We start from the raw sequence: 19,697 nt of genomic DNA, 5'->3' as shown, positions 1-19,697 counted from the left end.
GTGTAAAACTAAAAGTCAATCGCATTATTTTAATAAGCTAAAGTAAGAAAAAACATGTTTCTGATGACATTTTAGGCAAAAAAAAGGTTTTACTGTTTGATTGTTTGATCTGACAGTGAGAGAGATAGGAAGAGAGAGAGGGGCGGACCTCTCGAACTTAATATACCAATATCTGATTTCTATTCAAGGCAAAAGATCTGGAATGATTAGTGATACGCAGGTGACTTTTATTAAAGTTGCTTATAACAGAATTTCTCTGACATCTCTTGTCTCTTCTTTCCCTCAAACTTCTTTCCCTTATTTAAACACTCCCTAACTACCTCGGCATCATAAAAGGACTTTTTGTTCTTGCCCAGCAGCCAGGTCACTCGGATAGAGGCTTCAGTTGCTCTCTGTTGCTGTGTCATAGATCTCACAAGCAACTCGTTTGTTTCATAGCAAGATTTTAACTGTCAAAATGTTGTTGTCTTCGCCTCAGTTTTCCGAGGATACTGCTGTTTGAAAAGTCTGTGCTTTGTGTCATAGAGGAAGTAACATTCCATCTGTCTCTGTAAAAATCAAACACATGGGCTTCGAGCTGGATTGCGGCAAAATGAACACATATTTCTCTGTGCACTCATCTTTGAAAACTTCTTGGTCAACTTTTCTTCCCTTCACGCAATTGGATAGTGACATTCTCACTGCATTGGGGATGTGATTTTCACTGACAGAGGACGACTAAGTCTCACTTTTTCATGCCCCCAGGACATAACTTGATTGCCCGTTAGCCGTTAGCTAAGGTGCTAATTTTAAACCGACGCCTGTTAGCTGACCCTTGAACTCTGACATGTGATGACTTAAATGTGATACACTTGCCAGCTGTCAATGTAAGCATTAAAACTATGTCCGATGGAGAAATGATTATGCTTAAGGCTTAATCTCAGGCCAGGATAACTGTAACAATGTCCAAACAGACTATATTCTACAAAACTACTTATTGATAAAAATAAAACATTTTTTTTCAAAGTCGAAAAAGTACACTTCATGACATTGTGTTAATTAATTCCTAATATGAGGTGTGGGCTGAGTCCGGACTGACAGTGTTGGGACTTTGAGAACATCTGATATATGGGATTATATAGGGATTTTTTGTGCTGTTGATGAGTATGGTGCTGAAAGGGCAGAGAAAGAGAGCAGAGAAAGAAAATAGAAAGATGGAAAAGTTCAGGGTACGGAATTAAAAGTCTGAAAGAGGGAGGGTCAGAAAGGAAGAGCTCAGGGAGAAGGTCAGGAATGCAGATTGTGTCTTACCGTCTATTCTCTGCACCACCAGGGTGTCTGAGTTGCTGCCGACGGCCTGTTGAGCAATGTGTTGATGTATGGGGCGTTGCTGAATAACAGTGGTTTGTCTGCTGGTCATCCTGCAGAGCGGAAAAAAACTTGCATGAGAACCATTTTAATGTACAGCAGGTTTCCACTGGCTGCTGTTACAAAAGAGTAAAAGAGCACTCGTCCTAAGGCACTAACTGCTGTGTAAGCATGTCCAGCTGCAGAGATGGATGCAGCTGCAGGTCACATTTGTAATATTTAACTTTGATAAGAATCACGTGCAAAACACCCAGAAAAAAGTTTCCCGTTTCACACGTGAAAGAAAAACAGCAAAAGCATAGGTGAATTTCATGATGCACGGGAACTCAGCTGCAAAACACATTTTTCAACATGATGTAAGATGTTATCCAAGGCAGCAGTTTGTCTCTAATGTCTTCAGGAGGTCAGACGTCCTTGAACTTGGGCAATGTGAACATAAACAAACTAAATGCAGAAATACAACAAAGTGAACTTCTCCTGTAAACTGTTTGCACCCACACAGCTTCACACAGTGTCACAGAGAGCTGCACACAAAGCAGTGCCACTGATTCAAACAAGACTGACAATCTGCAGACAGGTTAACCGCTATGTGAGACACTACTTTCATAGTTTTCAGTAGTGGGTCAAGTACTGAGAATACAGTATATTCTCAAGTAAAAGTACAATTATCCCCCCCCAGATAAGACCCAAGTAAAAATGAAAATTACCATTTGAGAAAACTACTCAAGTAAGTAAAAACGTGCCTGGTTACCAAATTACTCCAAGCACAAATTGCTCAAAGTGTTAAAAGTACAAGTACAAAATAATGAAAAAAAAATGCACTCGTTGATGAAACTTTTTTAATAAAGTAGAGTAGGCTACCCAAACAAATACAAAAAAACTTTACAACTGTGGGACCAATCTCCCACTCTCTTTATCTCTTCCCTATATCCCTCTCTTTCTTAACATAACATCAGAGAACGACATTACACATGAAAGATTAACTAACCCTGGATAACAAACTACTTTTCACCTACAGTATTTGCAACTTATTTCAGTGTGCTTGTGGAGGTTAGAGAAGGAGTTATTAAAAAGTGGAAATGTGCGTGTTTTTGGGAGACACAGCATGCACTTCACCATATAACTGTTGGTGTGGTGTGTGGCCAGATGTGGTCAGGTATTGACGCTGGAAGCTGCCTCTTGTTCTGGGTTTTTCACAGTCATCGTCACATTGTGGCATACAGGTGGTGGTTCTTTTTCTTACTGAAAAATATATGCTAGAGTGACACGTAGAGTAGAAGTACAGTTTTAAGAAGGAACATCAAAAATACTTAAAATAACTGTTTTACTCATGTTCATTACTTTTAGTGCATTACTAGTAGTGCTATCAGAGTTAACACGTTAATCGTGATGTGATTAAGGTCCATACATAACGTGTTTTTGTTTGTTTGTTTGTTTATTTATTTTTTTATCGTGTTAATTAACAGACGACATTTCTGTCTTTAAGAGGCTGTACCGGGCTGAGTATTAAAAGTGTTGATACTGGTATCACATAAAACTAGAAGACCTGAATCCAGAAATACAGAATCCAGTCATACCAACCATGTCATGTTAGCTTCTCAGATTAGTGGGGTGAATAATGCTCCAAATTTGGGCATTATTTAGGTGATGGAAAAACCTCATGGCCATGGGGGAAATCAAGGTTTTAGAGTCCTACATGCAGAGTATGAAACACAAAATAACCAAGAAAACCTTCAAACAAACAGCAGGTATTTCTAAGGTCTTTTCTACTTTTCTTCCTGTAACTAGACAGTCATGTTTTTATGCTATAATAAACATGTGGGCAAAATTATCCATAACCCTATACGTTACTGATGTTGGCTTCGGTTTTATTTTTCTTTTCTTTATTTCTATGTTACTGTAACACTGGACTTACATTTTATTCAAGTAGCACTGAAAAAGTCTTTAAAAGTCACAAATTTATATTGTCTTAAGCTGTAGGAAACCTGCTGTACACAAAACAGGTCAATAACAAATGACCTAAATACCTGGTAGTGTTGGTGTGTTGGGTCCAGGGCTGCAGAAGAATATGCTGCATTTCAGAGTATTGTTCCAGGCTCGCCCACCTTACACACCATCTACCTGGCTGTCCTGAAAAAAAGTCATAAAAATGCAGCGTGAAGTCCAACAATCTTCGTCTTTCATCTCTGCATGGAGCTGGTTCTTAGATCCACTCAGTGTTCAGCACACTCCACCTGTCTCAACAGTGCTGGTACAGGCTGAAGGGTGTGGATAGATGTTTACCGACACACCAAAGAGTGAGAACTCAATATCACATACGCACAGAGAAATAATGTTACACATCAGGTAGACTGGAGACAAAAATATTCAATATTAAAGCTTTTGTAAAGCATGGGTACACACAGTTACATCTATCAAGGAAAGATTCTTTTGTGAGTCATTTGTTGGCTTCATTGTACATTGTATAGTATTATTAAAATCCATATGACATATTTTTTTTGTACCTAGTAACTTTACAGTGATTGTCTTAATCACAACTTTTTGTTTTTTACCTCTTTCACTGTGTTACTAGAACACTTGAGACACTTTCTATGAAGACCACATCTGCAATGCATTCTGAGGGCATTCATTGTGAACTGTAATGCAGTCATAATGCTTTATGACAACACTGCGTGATAAACACACATAATGCCACTAATGTATTATAAGCCCCATATCTGAAGCATCCATAAGACATCTGTCATTTATAATTCATTATGTCACACCTATAATGTTTTGTGACTGTTGATATAGTCCATCAGTAAGCATAATGTGTGTTTATCCTGTTGTCATAAAGCATTATGAATGCATTGGAATTCACTATGAATGCCCTCATAGATGTAGTCATCATAGAAAGTATTACCAAATACTTCTCTTATGCAGTTTTTCATGAAACACGATCATAAATGGGGTAAAAGTAGTTTAGCGACCAACAGACAAAGTTAGTGTCTGTAGTAATCAAGCATCTACCTGCTAAAGAACCAAATCTTTCCCTCAGGAGTTGGAATATCTATGCACCATCCACAATTTCACTGCACTACAATTCACAATCACTTGAAGGTCAAATAATATTTCCTTTACCTTTGCTGCATGAGCTGATTTCACCTGGACAAGAGGTTGAATAAAGCTACAGTCAGCAGCTCAGGCAGTCATTAATATTTGCAAATATGGCAACTCCTGCAGAGGTCCAGTCAACTGTTTTCTCCCTCCATATTGTCACATTGTGCAGCTCACAAACATTTAGTATATAAAAGGAATAGAAAACACATAGTACTTTAAAAATAATTAAGTAATGGAGTACCTCTCAGTTGCTGTGAGGGAAGCATACAGTACTGAGACAGCAAACAGCTCACATTTACAGCTTCACAGGGTGAAACCTTCTAACATTTCTCCAGCATTTAAAGTTAATGGTAACGCACTTTACAGTCATTTCACAGGCAACACAGCAGAAAGAGTGAAGCCGCAAACAGCCAGCCTCCTCCAGGTTTCCCACAGGGTGATCATCCAACCAAAAACACATGAAGTCCATTCAGAGACATGCAGAAACGCATCAACATCAGTTTCTGATTTGACACCATTGCCTCCCACCTCCAGATTCCAGATGGGCAGGAAGAAGTCTGTCGCCAGAGAACTGCATGTGCTGTCCAGACAACACTCAGTGCACACCACAGCTGATATTCAGATTTTATAAGTATTCACTTCGTTATACTCCTTTTTGAACATGAAATATTTAATTTGTTTATTGAATATGAATATGTTTACGTCCAATGGGCATTCTGGTGTTGTTCTTGCTATATTTTATTTTTTGCTATAAATCTTTCAAAAATCTTAAAAAGATGTGGAAAGTAGGATTTTGTAAATAATTTTTATCTGATTTTGCATCTTAAAATCTAAAAATAATTGGTAACATCCATTGTTTTAAATAATATAATGAATGCCTCTCACATTTGCTTCATGCAGATCAGTGTAGTGGAACCAACAACACTTATATTTTGTTTCTGGTGGCGATGCTCAAAACAGAGGATCTACTTTTTGCTAACTTGTCCTTGTACTCTGGACAACATGGGGGAGCGTAAATTCAATTTCATTGATAAAGCCCGTTATCACAAATCATGATTTGTCTCAGAGGGCTCTACAGCATTCCACATCCCTCTGTCCTTAGACCCTCACAACGACAAAGAAACAACTCCTCAAAAAAACCTCAAAAGGAAACCTCAAAGAGAGCAACTGAAGAGGGATCCCTTTTCCCGGACAGACAGCCACGCAATAGATGTTGTAAAGAACAATAAAATTATGGTAGATGACAAAATGATACTTCGCAAAGAGAGAGAGAGAGAAAGAGACAGTGAGGAAGGGAAAGAAAGCGGGAGACAGAAGTAGCTTTTTAACCAAGATTTTGCTGCATAACTGAATAAGGCAATGCGTAAGAACATACATACATCTGTGTATTTTATGAAAAAAGTTTTTCAAACTCAGCAGATGGGGATCAAGAATCCCACATGCAGAGAGAGAGAGACACAAAATTGCCAAGAAAACTGCAACACGCCTGGTATTTTCCTGCTCTGTTCTGAGCATCCATCTTGGATTTTGAGGTTGAGGTTGAAGTGGTTCCTCTTTCTCCTTCTTAGTACTGTTCCGACATTAGGGGGCATTCACATAATTTTTTTTCCGTACGGGGAACAAATTTTTCTGATTATTTCAGCACTACATGAATGCAATGATACTGTTGGCTCCAACCCTTTCTGACATAATGATGTTCAAATCCAGCAATGTACGTTTCTATGCTTGAAAATTATAATAATTCTGTAAATAATTGATTGGTCATCTTTCCCTACCTGTTTTCTATAAAAAAATAGCTCTCTACATCTACTGCTCTCTTTTTTGTATCTTTCTTGTTTACTATGCCAATAATACTGTCTTCTTTGGTGCTAACGGTTTCAGTAAAATGAGCTGAATGATTGAATTGTACAAAACCATACCAAGCTAATGATGTTTGCAAATCCATACTGACCAAAGTTTAAACATTTATACATATTTGTACACGTGATGTAAGCAGCTAACTGATGTTTTCTCCAGCAGGTAGCTAACAATTCAGTTTTATACATCCAAAGAACTTCTAAAAAAATGAAATGCAAGGCAGCCAGACTGGGCCTCTTCTTTTATTTGCCAAAATATGTCACTAAACTGCGCTAGTAAAAGGGACTGGGCCTCTAATTGGGACTAGGGTTTTATTTAAAGTTTTAGATTAGGCCTATTATTGGGTCAGGAAATGTGACTTATAAGGGAGCCAGAGTAGGCAATGCATACCTTGCCCCCTAGACTGCACTCTTCTGCTCCTATAACCACATATAGACAACATAAGGAAACAAGTATGTCCAACCAACTGTTTTGTACTTTATGTTCAAGGAGAGAGAGAGAGAGAGAGAGAGAGAGAGAGAGAGAGAAAGCGTGCACGCAAGAGAGAGAAAGGGAGAGAGAGAGGGAGAGAGGCGGCACTCTGCATGACTTGATGACTGTTCCGCCCTTCCTCTCTCGCTCTCTCTCCCTCCCTCTCTCTGTGTCTCAGTCTGCCGGCTGCTGCCGCTCTGTTCACACCGTCCTGTACTGTGGAGGCTGTTTAAAGTCACCATCACTATTACTACTGAGCATTTTCCCATGGAGGTTGAATAAAATGACATGACTTTGTTTCTCTGGATGGATACGGGCTGTTTATGGAGGTGACAGCAGTGACTCTGGACGCTCAATGTGAGTACAACCTTGTGCCTTTATTATTCAGCGGTGCCTTTACTCTCCCTTCACTCTTTTCTTTGCACACAGAGGCAGAAGTGAAACCTGCACCTGTCACAGAAAGCTTTAATTCAGCTCTAGAGGGACCAATAAACTCCGATATTAACCGACATACATGTATAAACATGTCTTTTTTATAATATTTTGACACCTGCACATGGATTACAATATCTAGTTTTAAATACAACAAAACTGAATTATGGTAAATTATACAAATAATATGGGCTATATTCATAGGAACATTCTACCATCACAGTTTACAAACTTGCTGTTCAATCTATCTACTATAGTTTTTTACTTGATGTTAAGATTATTCCTGGCAGTTGGATCATTAGGTCAGTGTGTCAGTGTATTCACATCCCATAACATCCAGTCACACATTGCTTCAGTGTTTATGATCTGGAGGAAACACTCCACTCCAAGTGAACATGATGCTCTTACTGTACATAATGAACTGTCAGAGACATTTTAAGCCGTCAAAGAAAAAAGATAAGTCAGAGGATTCTGTACACGAACGTCTCCTCTGCTCTTGCCCCTGACTTTGAACTCAGCTTTTTTTTTTTTTTTACATCTGACATCACTTCCACTCTGCACACAGCACGCTGGTTTTTGCTATTAATTTGTTGCAAAAGCAAGTCAAATCGCATTTGTAAACGGATAATGGGATGAGATGGAAGCATTGACTCTACAGTACAGCAGGCACTTGTGTATATGCCACAGCTCCTGGGGTTTTTGACTCCAGACAATTAATAAATCATGAGACTGAACAACTAAAGCAGCCGCTTGTGTCACTGAACTCCTGTGACTTTATCTCGCTCTGTGCAGGGACCAGAAAATTGTTCTGCTAGATAAGAAGTGTAGCAGAACGAGTTTGGTGCTATGAAGAACCCTGTAGAACGAAATGTTGAACCAAACTGAAAGTGTTCTGTATCAATGTGAATCTTAAAGTTGAAATTTTGCCATTTCATTATTTTGACAAGGCGTCTGTAGATCTTTAACTCTGAAAATGAGGCGAGGAAGGTTCAGTTTTCTGTCTGTCAGCCTGATATATCAAAAACAAACACATGGCTGAAAGTCGGAGATCAAGTTGCATTTGGCTAAGAAATTGGTTGATCAGAATGTGGTGGTGATCCAGATTTTTATTTTCTTGCAGTAGCACTTGTGCTGCATTCATTTGCACATGGAGGAATCAGATACAGGTCAATCTCTTGAAGGAGCAGTGTGTAGGATTTAGTAGCATCTAGTGGTGAAGGTTAGAGATTGCAACCACCTGAAACTTTTCCTGTTTGTAAAGTCCAGTATACACTGCGATTTTGGGTTGTCCCAGACTAAAGATGACCATCATAACAGAAACATGGCGATATCTCTGGTTGTGGCCATGTATATAAAGATGGACGATGCCCCGACTTAAATGAGGCCTGGGATACAAGTGCTTCCATTTTGCACTGGTAAAGTCATTCTGAGCCAGAGTAAGAGCACTTGTGATATCCGCGGTGGGAGAGTTCCCGCCCAAACACTCATCTAATCAATCGCGAGCAGCCTCACTGAATGCAAGCACATGGATTGGCTAACACAACTGTCAATCATGGAGAAAAAAAAAACAAACCTTTTTGTATAATTTACTAATTCATTAAAACTGAACTAAACTGAACTGAATGACCACTTGCACAAACATCAGGGTGATGAGAACTACCTTCAGTGACAGAAACATTCTTTGGGAAAAATTAATTTGGTGTGTACTTTGAATTTTTAGTTTGGCCTATGTCCATTCACTAACATGGAGGCGTGGACTCTATGAGATATACTGCAGTCAGACACCAGGGGGCGATCCAGGCTGAAAAAGTTACTGTCATGTTGACCATCTTAACATCACTCTAAAACAGTGGTCCTGCATCGCACAGTGAGAGAGATTCGAGGATGGCTGTTGTCTCCATCATGCAATCAAAGACAGTCTGGGATAAAATTTCTGGCAGTGTTAGAAATTTGGGATGATCATCTCACTGTGTAACTGCTGTTACGACCTTTGTCTACAAACCAAAAAACTGAAATGCAGCTTGAAATGATGCATTGATCAGCGCGACTCTGCTAAATGCTAGTAGATGCTAGTAATACTTCGAGCTGTCTTTGCAAAATTGCTGTGCCAAGTTGGCCTCTTTTCCCTAACCATGACCGATGACCACATTCACATCCACATCCACATTCTCCTCCTCTTCCTCTTTTTTTCTTTTTTTCAGCACAAATAGATGCCATTATAGCAAGGGCTCAATTTGTTTGTTTATAATTTTCTCTAACCACTACAGCAGAGTAGATGGATGACACACTTCTACGATATTGGTTACGTTCATGGACACACTTCGTATCGATATTGTAGGTGATGTCATCTTACAGTCTGCACACATCAAACTTGATGCCGTACCCAAGTTTACTGAGATCCATGTCGCAGAGTGTAGCTGCACTTAACTCATAAGATTGCAAAAATCTCGCAGCCTGCAGGAGGTTAAGTAGGTTTCTATATATGTGGTTAGGAAGTTTTTACCAGGAGCTGAATTATCTGCAGAGGTCTCCCGCTCTCCAAAACAAATGGACCCCAATGGTTAAATCAGTAAAAACATAATAAAGCAGTTTTATGTTACAAATTAGAGTTTCTTTAACGCTGTTCAGTCCTTTGCTGATGGGCCACTAGCTCAGCACCTGCTTTTTTCTCTGATAACATAAGATCCAGATGTTCATGAGGTTTTACCAGGAAGTCTCTTCCTCTCCAAAACAAAATGACCTTGTGATTTAAACTGGTAAAAACACTAATTAAAGCAGTTAAAGGTTAAAAATAGCTGTGTTCTTCTCATGATTCTTGGGATGGAGGGGCTGCTAACTACACTAACCAGTGCAGAAACACAAATTCCCCTATCTAGAGCAGTGCAACATGGCAGACTCCATAAAGGAGAACCAGGGGCGTCATGTACAAAGACTTGCGTTGGATTTCCTACTGAAATATGGCTCCAAAAATTCAATAATAAATAAAATAAATCCAGAAAACGTTGTATGCACAAAAAAATCCAGATGTATTAAATTGTGCGCACACATGAATCCAAGCACATTTCCTTTGTACATCCCAATCAACGTGGAATCCAGCGCACTTAAAGGAGTACCTGACTCCTCCCTCTCCACACCCCCATTTAAATATGCAGATTAATGTAAATAGGTCCTGCACATAGGATTCCCCTCTCTGCACCGTCAGATAACACAAACATAAACGATGAGTAAAACTGGGAGGAAGAAGAATTTTTCAGAATGTGAGTTGGAGACACTCCTCAAGGTATATTTTATGCGCAAAATGGATTTACAGTTTCCATTTATTAATGTTACACACTACTTACATGGATCACATACTACTGTTGTAAATAAACGCAGCAGTGCACAGGGGAAAAGGTCAGGCTGATCAAGTCATTTCAAACTTTACGCACGTGTTTATACACAACATAATTGCTTTACACACAGAGACAAACAGGGGCTTGTTGGAGAGCTCATAATCTGTAGTTTAACCAGCAAAAACAAGTCACTAACTTGAACCACTGCAAAGTAATTATGCTGTGAGGACAGGATGATATTCGGTGGCGCACATGCTCAATGCGTGTCAGGGGGATTAATGTTAGGACAGTTAAACAAATAAATAATTTATTCACCAAGAAGCCACCCATCGCGCACTGTGTCAGCCTGTAGCCTGTTCCCAAACATGTTGCTCGTTAGAATGAATGAATCGTGCGTTGATCCAGGCCACCTTGCCACAATGTCTGTTAACTGCATTTGCACATCACATATGATCTGTACACTGAGCGAATGAAAACGCGTCCTGTTAACATAAATATATTCATCCTGTGATGGTGCTTTTATAGCAATGTGTGTGCAGTCGATAGCTCCGATTACATTAGGAAAACCAGCTCTCACTGCAAAATGCGCTTTAATGTTGGCCTGTTCATCTGCATTGTATGGGACTTTGACATACCTGGCTGACATGCAGAAAATTCCGACCTACACAGCTGGCATGGCTCAGCTCAGGGTTGACTGGCAGTACCGATTGGTCGGCCATCTCTGTCTGGAATGTGCCTGCCCCTAGGAAGCCCAGTGTGATCAGCACATGTATGGGCAGCGCATGGTCATATCAAACAGACCGGTCGCTGCTCTGTGCAGCGTTCCAAGAGGATTGGCCTCGTAAACCTAAAGCGGCTGATCAGCTAGTCGTCATCGTGTGTGCATATAAAACCCTCTCGGCCTCTAAATAAGCTTTGTCTTCACACTGCGCCATTTGCAATATCTTCTCATAATGCTAAAGCTGCCATTGTTGTTAACATTATTTTCTGCACCGTTTTGCACATGCTTTTATATCCACTCACCTAATTACCGACAGGCAAAAAGAAGCAGTAAAAGCAGTAGAAACTTGCATATGCCAGCCATGAAGTTGGCGTGGAGCACGGTGCAAGGTCATTTCACTCTTGATACATCTGAACATGAGCATGGAAAAGGGCGTACGCCACGTTTTTGTGCGTACGCACCCTTTGTACACGAGGCCCCATATCCCTATGTAGATACAAACAGCTCATTCTAAGGAACAAAAACACAATGATTAACACTTGCAGGTGATAATACACTAAATAAAGCATGCTTATTATAGCATGTTTCATTTCTGCCAATATGTCCCCTAAATCCTTCACACTGGGCTTTTAATAATGAAAACTGTTAAGCTGAGCACCTTGTGATGTAGTTTCACCTTTGGTTGTTTAGTATTAACAGTTGTAGATCTACTCCTTTTTGGGCTGTTGCAGACACACTGCATTAAAAGATGGGGATGTGAAAGCTGAGTTTATAAAGTGACATTACATGTCTTTGATGGATTATTTCCTGGCAACACTCTTCCATTTGTGTCAGGAGGAAACGGAGGGAAACAAAACGCAGCACAGATATGAAACCACACAACTTTAAGAAGGATAAATAGAGTTTAAACAAATCAAATGATATTCACCTCACCCTAAGATTTTCATGCTGTACAAACATGGATGTCAGCCACTTCCTTTTTTTTTTAAATGCTCAGAATTCTTAAGAACAATATTCAGTTTTTATAATGACTGGACAATTTCTAGCATTTTGATGTGTATATTACACAAATTTGTACATGTGTTATATTTTCGTTAAGCGGTGGAGCAGATGAGCCTCCTTGGGCTCAGAGGGACAGAGAGCTTGTGATCTCTGGCAGAGAACTGAGCTTCACTGAGTTGCGGGGAAATGTTTCAACAGATCTTAATGTTCTTTTTAGTAAACGGTTGACACAATGACTCCTCTGTTCCTGCTATAGGATTCCAGCTTTCAGCTCCAACAGTTGTAATATTAAAATGTTTTCTCCTCTTCTCTATGTCTGCACTCTTTCCTCTGATTTCTATCCTTGTCCCCCATCCCTTTTTAATGTGAAGATCTTCGAGTTGGTTTCTTCTTTTTGTTTTTTTCATCATTCCCTCACTTTTTCTATCCTTCTCCCTCTTTCCTCCCATTTCTGCTTTTATGTTCATGTGATTACGGTAGCTTGTTTACAATCAGGTGACCATTAAGAAGCGAGAAAATCAGATTGAGGGCAGAAAGTGATAAATACATATACCACATGAACTGAGGAACCTGATGAAATTAAATGGTTGACTGAACCTGTAGGCATCTTCAAGAAAGCTGAAACTCATGTTTGATGTGATCCTCACAATACAATAATAGTTGTTTTTTCCCACAGCTTCACCGTTTTGCTTAGTGTAGAGATGATTGTTGTTACAAGTTATCTCGACCTCTAACGTTACTTAAGTTACACAGCGAGCTGATGAAAGGGTAAAGGAGTCTAATGGACTCTATTTTTTGTACCATTGGTACTGCTGTACCTGACTCACAGTTATACCAGTTGAATCGGAGTTGGTCATTTAGTACGAATACCCAACAATTTCCTTTGTTTTCCACTCAAAGTGTTAAAGTATGAACGGGGCTCTGTGAGGCAGAGTGTGACAGCAAAATTCAAAGACATCATTGGCCAAAAATGATTAAATGACTTCTGATTGCACAATGCAGAAGAAATACTGACTGACTCTGTTTTGTTTCATTGCAATATTTATAAAACTAAAGGAAACCATCCTCTCCTCTCCCTCACCCCCTCCATCACCTGCACTGAACTATTTCTAACTTCTCTGGACAGATAATCTGTGCGTTTTTGCTCTGACCTTGAAGGCAAAAGAATGACTGTGGTTAGCTAAGAGCCTCAGCTTTGCTTACCTAGCGGTTCCTTTTACTACTCCCCACCCAAACACACGCCACCAATTCCTCCTCACCCCTGACCTACATAGATCTCTCTCCCCTCCCGTGCTTCACCTTCTCCCTCAAACAGTTGTGTGACCTTTACAAGAATGCGTTCCCCCTGGGGTGAAGTTTGGGAGACAAACACATGTACAGCACACTGTATCATCAGTCTTTTAGAACATGTGGCACTGCACTGTGTGTTGGAACAGAATGTGATATTATTGGAGTATGGCCTTTTTCATAGTTTAGAATAAATAATACTTGTATTTTATGATATTTGAGCCACCTGACTCACAGTGACAGTCAGTCTCACTTTACTCCAGAATGAAAAACCATGGATTGCCAATACTGCCATGACTTTTTATCTAGTGCCATCCGCAGGTCAAAGTTTTCAGTTATCCTATGACTAGAAAAAATTGATCAGGAAAGGAAATTCAATTACAGAGACCAAGAGAAGACAAGAAGTTTTAAAGGACATTAAAAAAAAAAAAAAAGTGAGCTACGGAGAGCAGAGAAGAGGACAAGAGGAAGAGGAGGGCAGTAGGAGACAGGTTGGAGATGAGAGAAGGATGATGGATAGAGGGGAGGAGACAGGAGGATAAAAACAGGAGCTTGAGAGCAGGCTGAATGTGAAGGAGAGAGCAGTGATTGTGTAATTGCTCTCCAGAGGAGTTCTGATAAGCAGCACTTAAGAGCCTCTGTGGTTAAGTAATCACTGTGATAAAGGGGCCGGAATGGCTACAGTGGTGGAGAACTATGCTAACAGCTAGCCTGGCTGGAGGAGCGACACCCACTGCACTACATTACCACATTATACTGTAACATAACATACTGTAGCATAGCAGAATGTAACATAACACTTAGTATTTTGAGAACTGTTGTGAAAACAGTTTGACCTAGTCTACTTTGCTTCCCATGTTGGGATTTCCACCAAGCGCAGTTTGGATGGTACTTTTAAGAACTGAATGACATATAGCAGCAGTAAAATCATGTATATAGGGGCGTGTGCAGTCAGTCAACTACTTGATTAAAAGTTACTACCCTCACTAGTTGAAATACTAGTCATTTACAGTGCCTGTTCAAGGAGGGAATATCATGCCATCATGGAGGTAGTAACAGCCCAGAAATGAGGTCTGTGTAAAACATAAAGCTGGAAAGACGTGAGCATGAGCAGCACGAGTGTGACGTTTTGATGACGTGTTTATGCGTGCGACCCACCTCAGGAGATTTTAAAAGTAGCTGTTAGCATAGTGGCTAATTCAAAGCAGAATAAATGCATTTTGATTATACATTCTTATTTTATCGGTAATAGTTGTATAATCATAATATTACACTCGAGGTTGTACTTAAAAATCATTCGAGCACTTCAGTGATGCTTGATGACCTCAGCACAAGCGCCTCAGACCTAACCACATCACTGTTGTGCTCAAATGACGTTAAAGCACAACCTCAAGTGTAATATTGCTTTAATGACTGACCTGAGATGTGAATGTTCAACTTCCAGGGGGGCAGCCCTACTGCTCTTGAAATAACCTACTTTATCATGCCAGTGGCAACTTAAAAAAAATACCTGCCTAAATTAGGCCTGGGTAAAAAAATCGATTCATCAGTGCACTGCAATATGTTTTTTGCCAATTCAATATCGATTCATAAAATCCTGAAATCGATTTTTTCCATTGTAATGACGCCCCGCTCCCGTGGGGGCAGTATGAGTGCCGCCAGAGTGTGATTGACGTTGTTCAGAGGCCCCACTTGACCCCAAAACAAAGTCTGTTGTTTATTCATTAAAATGGCAACAGTGGCGCGAGGTAGCTGTTAGAATCAGCGCCGACAACAATAAAAGCTGAAGTTTGGATACACAAAGTCGAGTCACGTCGTGCGTGAGCCTCGTGAGTCAGTGTTAAAACACTGTAACAATACGACAAACCTGCGTAACCATTTGAGCCAACAACACGCAGATGTTTTGCAACCCGATGATAACGCTAAAGCTGTGGATCACACACAAATGCAGGTTGCATAAATGTTTATTACTTTTGTTAAGTTCAGCTCAGGCAAAAATGTGCACTTTTCTGTACTTTATTTTAGTTTTCATTTTTATTTAATAAAGAATAATGTAATGGTAAAAGAAATTTGGTGTTTTTTCAAAATCAATACAGATAATGCATGCTTTATTGAACACAGATCAGAAGGTATTTGAATGAATTATTCTGCTGTTTCTGATATCAACACACATAACTGAATCGATATCAAAGCAACTGGATCTATATTGAATCGAATCGTGATCGAAAGAATCGAAATTGAATTCAATTGTGAGGTTCTTGACAATACCCAGCCCTAGGGTAAATGGTGCTGCATATATAAATTACATACTGTGTTAAACATGCATGACAGTTAGACTTATGAGACACCACAGAAAGTCTGCTACTTCTGAATCCACATGTGAAAGAGATCAGATTTCAATCACATTGATGCTGCGCTCACACATACAAATACAAAACATGTGTAGTGTCTGGCCTCTCATGAAACTGTTACTCTGTGGGTGTGTTGTGCTGAACATGACATTCAACTGGACAGCTGTTTTTTGACATAGCCGTTGGAATAAACATGAAGAAATTGTTAATTTCTTGCTATTGTCAGGCCTGCTAGCAACCTCCTCAAAATGATAGAAAATAATTGCATAGACAGTAACAAATAGTAAGGGGAGAAAAATGACCGTGCAAGCGTGATTAACTCTTTGAAACCTGAGCAAATTGAATTGTTTTCTTTCAAAAACATGGTAAGAAGTTGACAAGCAGCTCAACAAGAAACTCCCTAAGAATAGCAAGAAATTAATAAAAAGTTACCAGAAAATGACCCAAAGATACCACAAAAAAGCAAAAATGACTTCAACAAAGAGCTAAAAACTTCAATGTATATTTGTCCTGCAATACAATTCAAATATATAATCAAACAAGTAAACAAGCCAACTAAGGACTCCAAGTAAATCTGTGCTAACGTTGCTAATGATGGATTGAAAATGTGCAAAATTTTTTGCTGTCACTAGATATCAAACAGAAGCCAGAGACTATATATTAATTTTTCTGTGAGCTGTAAATTCACTACTTCTTAGCAGAAGGCAGAAGATAACCACGAAAAAAGAAAAGTGAAAAGAACCAAAACAAAAAACCCAAAAGAAAATGATGAATGAATATCAGTCCCTAATTGGCAAGTTAACCAACAGGTCAATGTCCCTAAAACTAAATGTGCACCAACACTGGAGTGATGGATGGACAAATAAGATTATTTTCGTCCTGTTTGCAATGAAAAATGTCCCCCTGCGGGCTCACAGCTCACCTAATTGAATAATTGTTCCGGAGACACTGAGAGGTGTCACGATTCTGCTCTCCTAATTAGAGGGATGACTCATAAGCCAAGGTGACAGTGGTTTGAGTCACACCTCCACACACACACACACACACACACACACACACACACACACACACACACACACACACACACACACACACACACACACACACACAGGAGTCCAGTGGTGAGTTGTAGCTTCATGCTTAATTGGAGGTCTCAAAACTGAGCTGTGTTTTTGTTGTTTAATTGTGGGTGACTCTGCGTCTGTTTTTTTAAGTATCGAGAGCTCATTTGCATCAGCATCAATACCTCCTGCCTGCCTCGACTTGTTTTTTGTCATAACAATAAGACAATTTTTTTATCCCAAAAATCTGTTTTTTCCACAGTAGCTCAGGGTTAATGATGAACTTATTCGTTCAACTCTGAAGCTCTGCTGTGTTTTTACCTCATTCTCCTCACATTACTGCTTACATTACATTACTACTCTCAAATAAAACTCCTTAAATAATGTATTTAATTCATTCATCCTAACTCTCTCTGTTTTAGCTAATATCCTGAGTTTAAAACTGGACTCATTGTCATTATCGAGAGAAAATGAATGGTGAATCAAATCTGACTCCTATTTTCCTCAGATATTTTCAAAATGTCCATAAAACAGAATTGCGAGATGACTGCATTTCCATTGAGTGATTTTATTGACTTCTCTTGCGATGTTGACTTCTGTTGCGATGCCATGCAACTTGCATGGTGATGGATATTCAAAACATCAGCCAGTATATTTCTGTTGCAGCCACCGCACTAGCCATTATTATTTCCAACTAAAGGCAACACAGGCGTGTAATGCGAGTGATAATGGAAAGGCAAGCTCCTTATACGTGGGAGCGACCACGTATGAGGGATTTCTGGGAGGTCACAGTCCACAATTTCACAGTGGAATTGTGGATTCAAAACTTTCGGGTGACCTTTTTCCACTCAAATTTTGAAGAGTTAAGCAATGCAATAACACCTCTTGCAGCTCCTGCTGCATCATGAGGGAGCCAGTTCCTACTGACAAGTGCATAGCCATAGCATCATGTGACCTATAAAAGCTAAAAAAGTTTTTCCATTGCAGTTTTGCCAAATATGGCTTTTTCAAATTGCCTGAAATACTTGATGTAGAAACTTTTCTGTAATAAACTGGAGGTTTTTTTTCAAAACTGACATGCTCTCATTTAGTGTATTTTATATACGCAATTTCAATTTCCGCAGTTTGAGGATTCACGGAAATTTGCCTAGCCTAACTTAAAGGGGAACTTTGCTGACTTTCAACCAGCTTTATGAACAGCGTTTGGCTGTGCTACAAGCGCCCAGAGCTTCCCACCAATGTGCCACAGGAGTTTTCATGCTTCATTATGAAAGGGATTTGTAGAGAAATGACAGAGAGAGCAAAAGGGCCTTGTACCAGATCTGAACACCAGTCACTGCAGTAAGAACTCTGCACCCAACTTGTGAGTTACCAGGACACCCCTTGCCAGCCAACATTGATTACATGTTTTGAGTTACCTGGTGGACTTTTGCCAGGATTTGGGCATATTTGGAACAGAGGGAATGGCTGTATCCAGTTCTGAATTATATCAAACAAATAGGATTTGGCTGTTCAGTATGGATATTAGACTACTTGTTTCTCTCTTTTTCATAAAGACATAAAGAGTTATAACAGGTTTCGTCAGAACATTCAGGGTTACAGCTATGTTCATATTAATAAAAAATAAACACGCTCAGGTGCCCTCCGAGATAATGTGCTTATGCTACGCTAACAACAGATTATGCCAACACTACAGCCAGACACTATCAAAATATAGCCAGAGACTATCACACTACAGCCAGAGACTGTATTGTATTATGCTGCTGTGTGTTGGAAAGTCACTACTTCTAAGCAGAAAGCTAAAAAAAAAAACAAAACATTTTGGAGCCTGACCAAGCAATGCCACTCTCTTCCTCTGAACAGCATCCTTGGTCTCAATCAGACTCCCCCTGGGTTAGGGTCTGCAGCTTCCTGCACCTTAGAGCAGTGTGAGAACAAGGAGCACTCCTGGCAAAAAAAAAAAAAAAAAAAAAACACCTGCGTAACTTAAAGAATTTTGGCTGACTGAGGGGTTTCTGACTCATGATTTAAATCCTCAACTGTCACGGGGCAGCCCAATAAGCCAAACACTGTTCATCTGGACACACTACATACAGCGATGACAAAGAGCTTGTTGTAAAATTGGCAAAGTTTTCCTTTAAGCCCTCTATGACTAAAACACAGCTCTCTCATGCATTTGAATGGAACCAGTCCATCAGCACATTGCAACACAAGAGACTCCAGCAAAACAACAAAGGGCTGTCTGCAAAATATTCAAACCAGAAAAATTCAAACCATCAAACTAACTAACAAACTAACTGCTGTGACGTCATGTCACTGGCAAGTGCTGCACCAGTTCAAAACATGCAAGCACACAGTACTTGTGGATTATTTTGGTAAACAGACTAAAGAGTGTCCACATTACATTGTTGCGTCTTGGCAGCAACCTCTGGAGCTAAAAAACTGAAGCCAACACAAAAGTATCAAAAACTGCAGTTCTTCATATGGAAACTAGAGGCTGGATCCAAAAGTAAACAGACACGCCACTGCTTCTGGCTCTAAAAACACGGATTTGCGATAGCTGAATTGAAATACTTGAGGCTTTAAAACAGGAGTCCACAGACCAATGGGCGACTTTATGGTACCTACGTCCATTATTTGCACAGTCTGTGGTCACGACGCAAGATAAAATAGTTGCAGCAAGTTCTTACTATCGCTTTCATCAATCACTTAAACTGGACAAACTGGTTCAGATTTT

At 39.7% G+C, this 19,697-nt stretch overlaps 1 protein-coding gene and 1 long non-coding RNA gene across 2 annotated transcripts in view; one reads left to right on the top strand and one right to left on the bottom strand.

Moving 5' to 3' along the window:
- The window catches only part of LOC148189445 (uncharacterized), a 156,992-nt gene that overhangs the window by 59,371 nt on the left and 77,924 nt on the right, over positions 1-19,697 (bottom strand). The window contains exons 5-6 of the long non-coding RNA XR_015776859.1: positions 3,375-3,477; positions 1,291-1,400 (exon numbers count right to left, since the gene is read on the bottom strand). This is a non-coding gene — a long non-coding RNA (uncharacterized LOC148189445). The remainder of the gene's footprint in view (positions 1-1,290; positions 1,401-3,374; positions 3,478-19,697) is intronic.
- gpr4 (G protein-coupled receptor 4) overlaps positions 6,970-19,697 on the top strand; it is a 76,602-nt gene continuing 63,874 nt past the window's right edge. Inside the window, exon 1 of the mRNA XM_042486021.2 lies at positions 6,970-7,131. The gene's annotated coding sequence lies outside the window, so the exon portion shown is untranslated. The remainder of the gene's footprint in view (positions 7,132-19,697) is intronic.

Source organism: Plectropomus leopardus, chromosome 6 (assembly GCF_026936395.1).
Source record: "Plectropomus leopardus strain MGB_pleo_1.0 chromosome 6, ASM2693639v1, whole genome shotgun sequence".
NCBI classification, from domain to species: domain Eukaryota; kingdom Metazoa; phylum Chordata; class Actinopteri; order Perciformes; family Serranidae; genus Plectropomus; species Plectropomus leopardus.
Note: the sequence above shows the minus strand (reverse complement) of the source record. Positions and strands in the feature narration are given on the sequence as shown.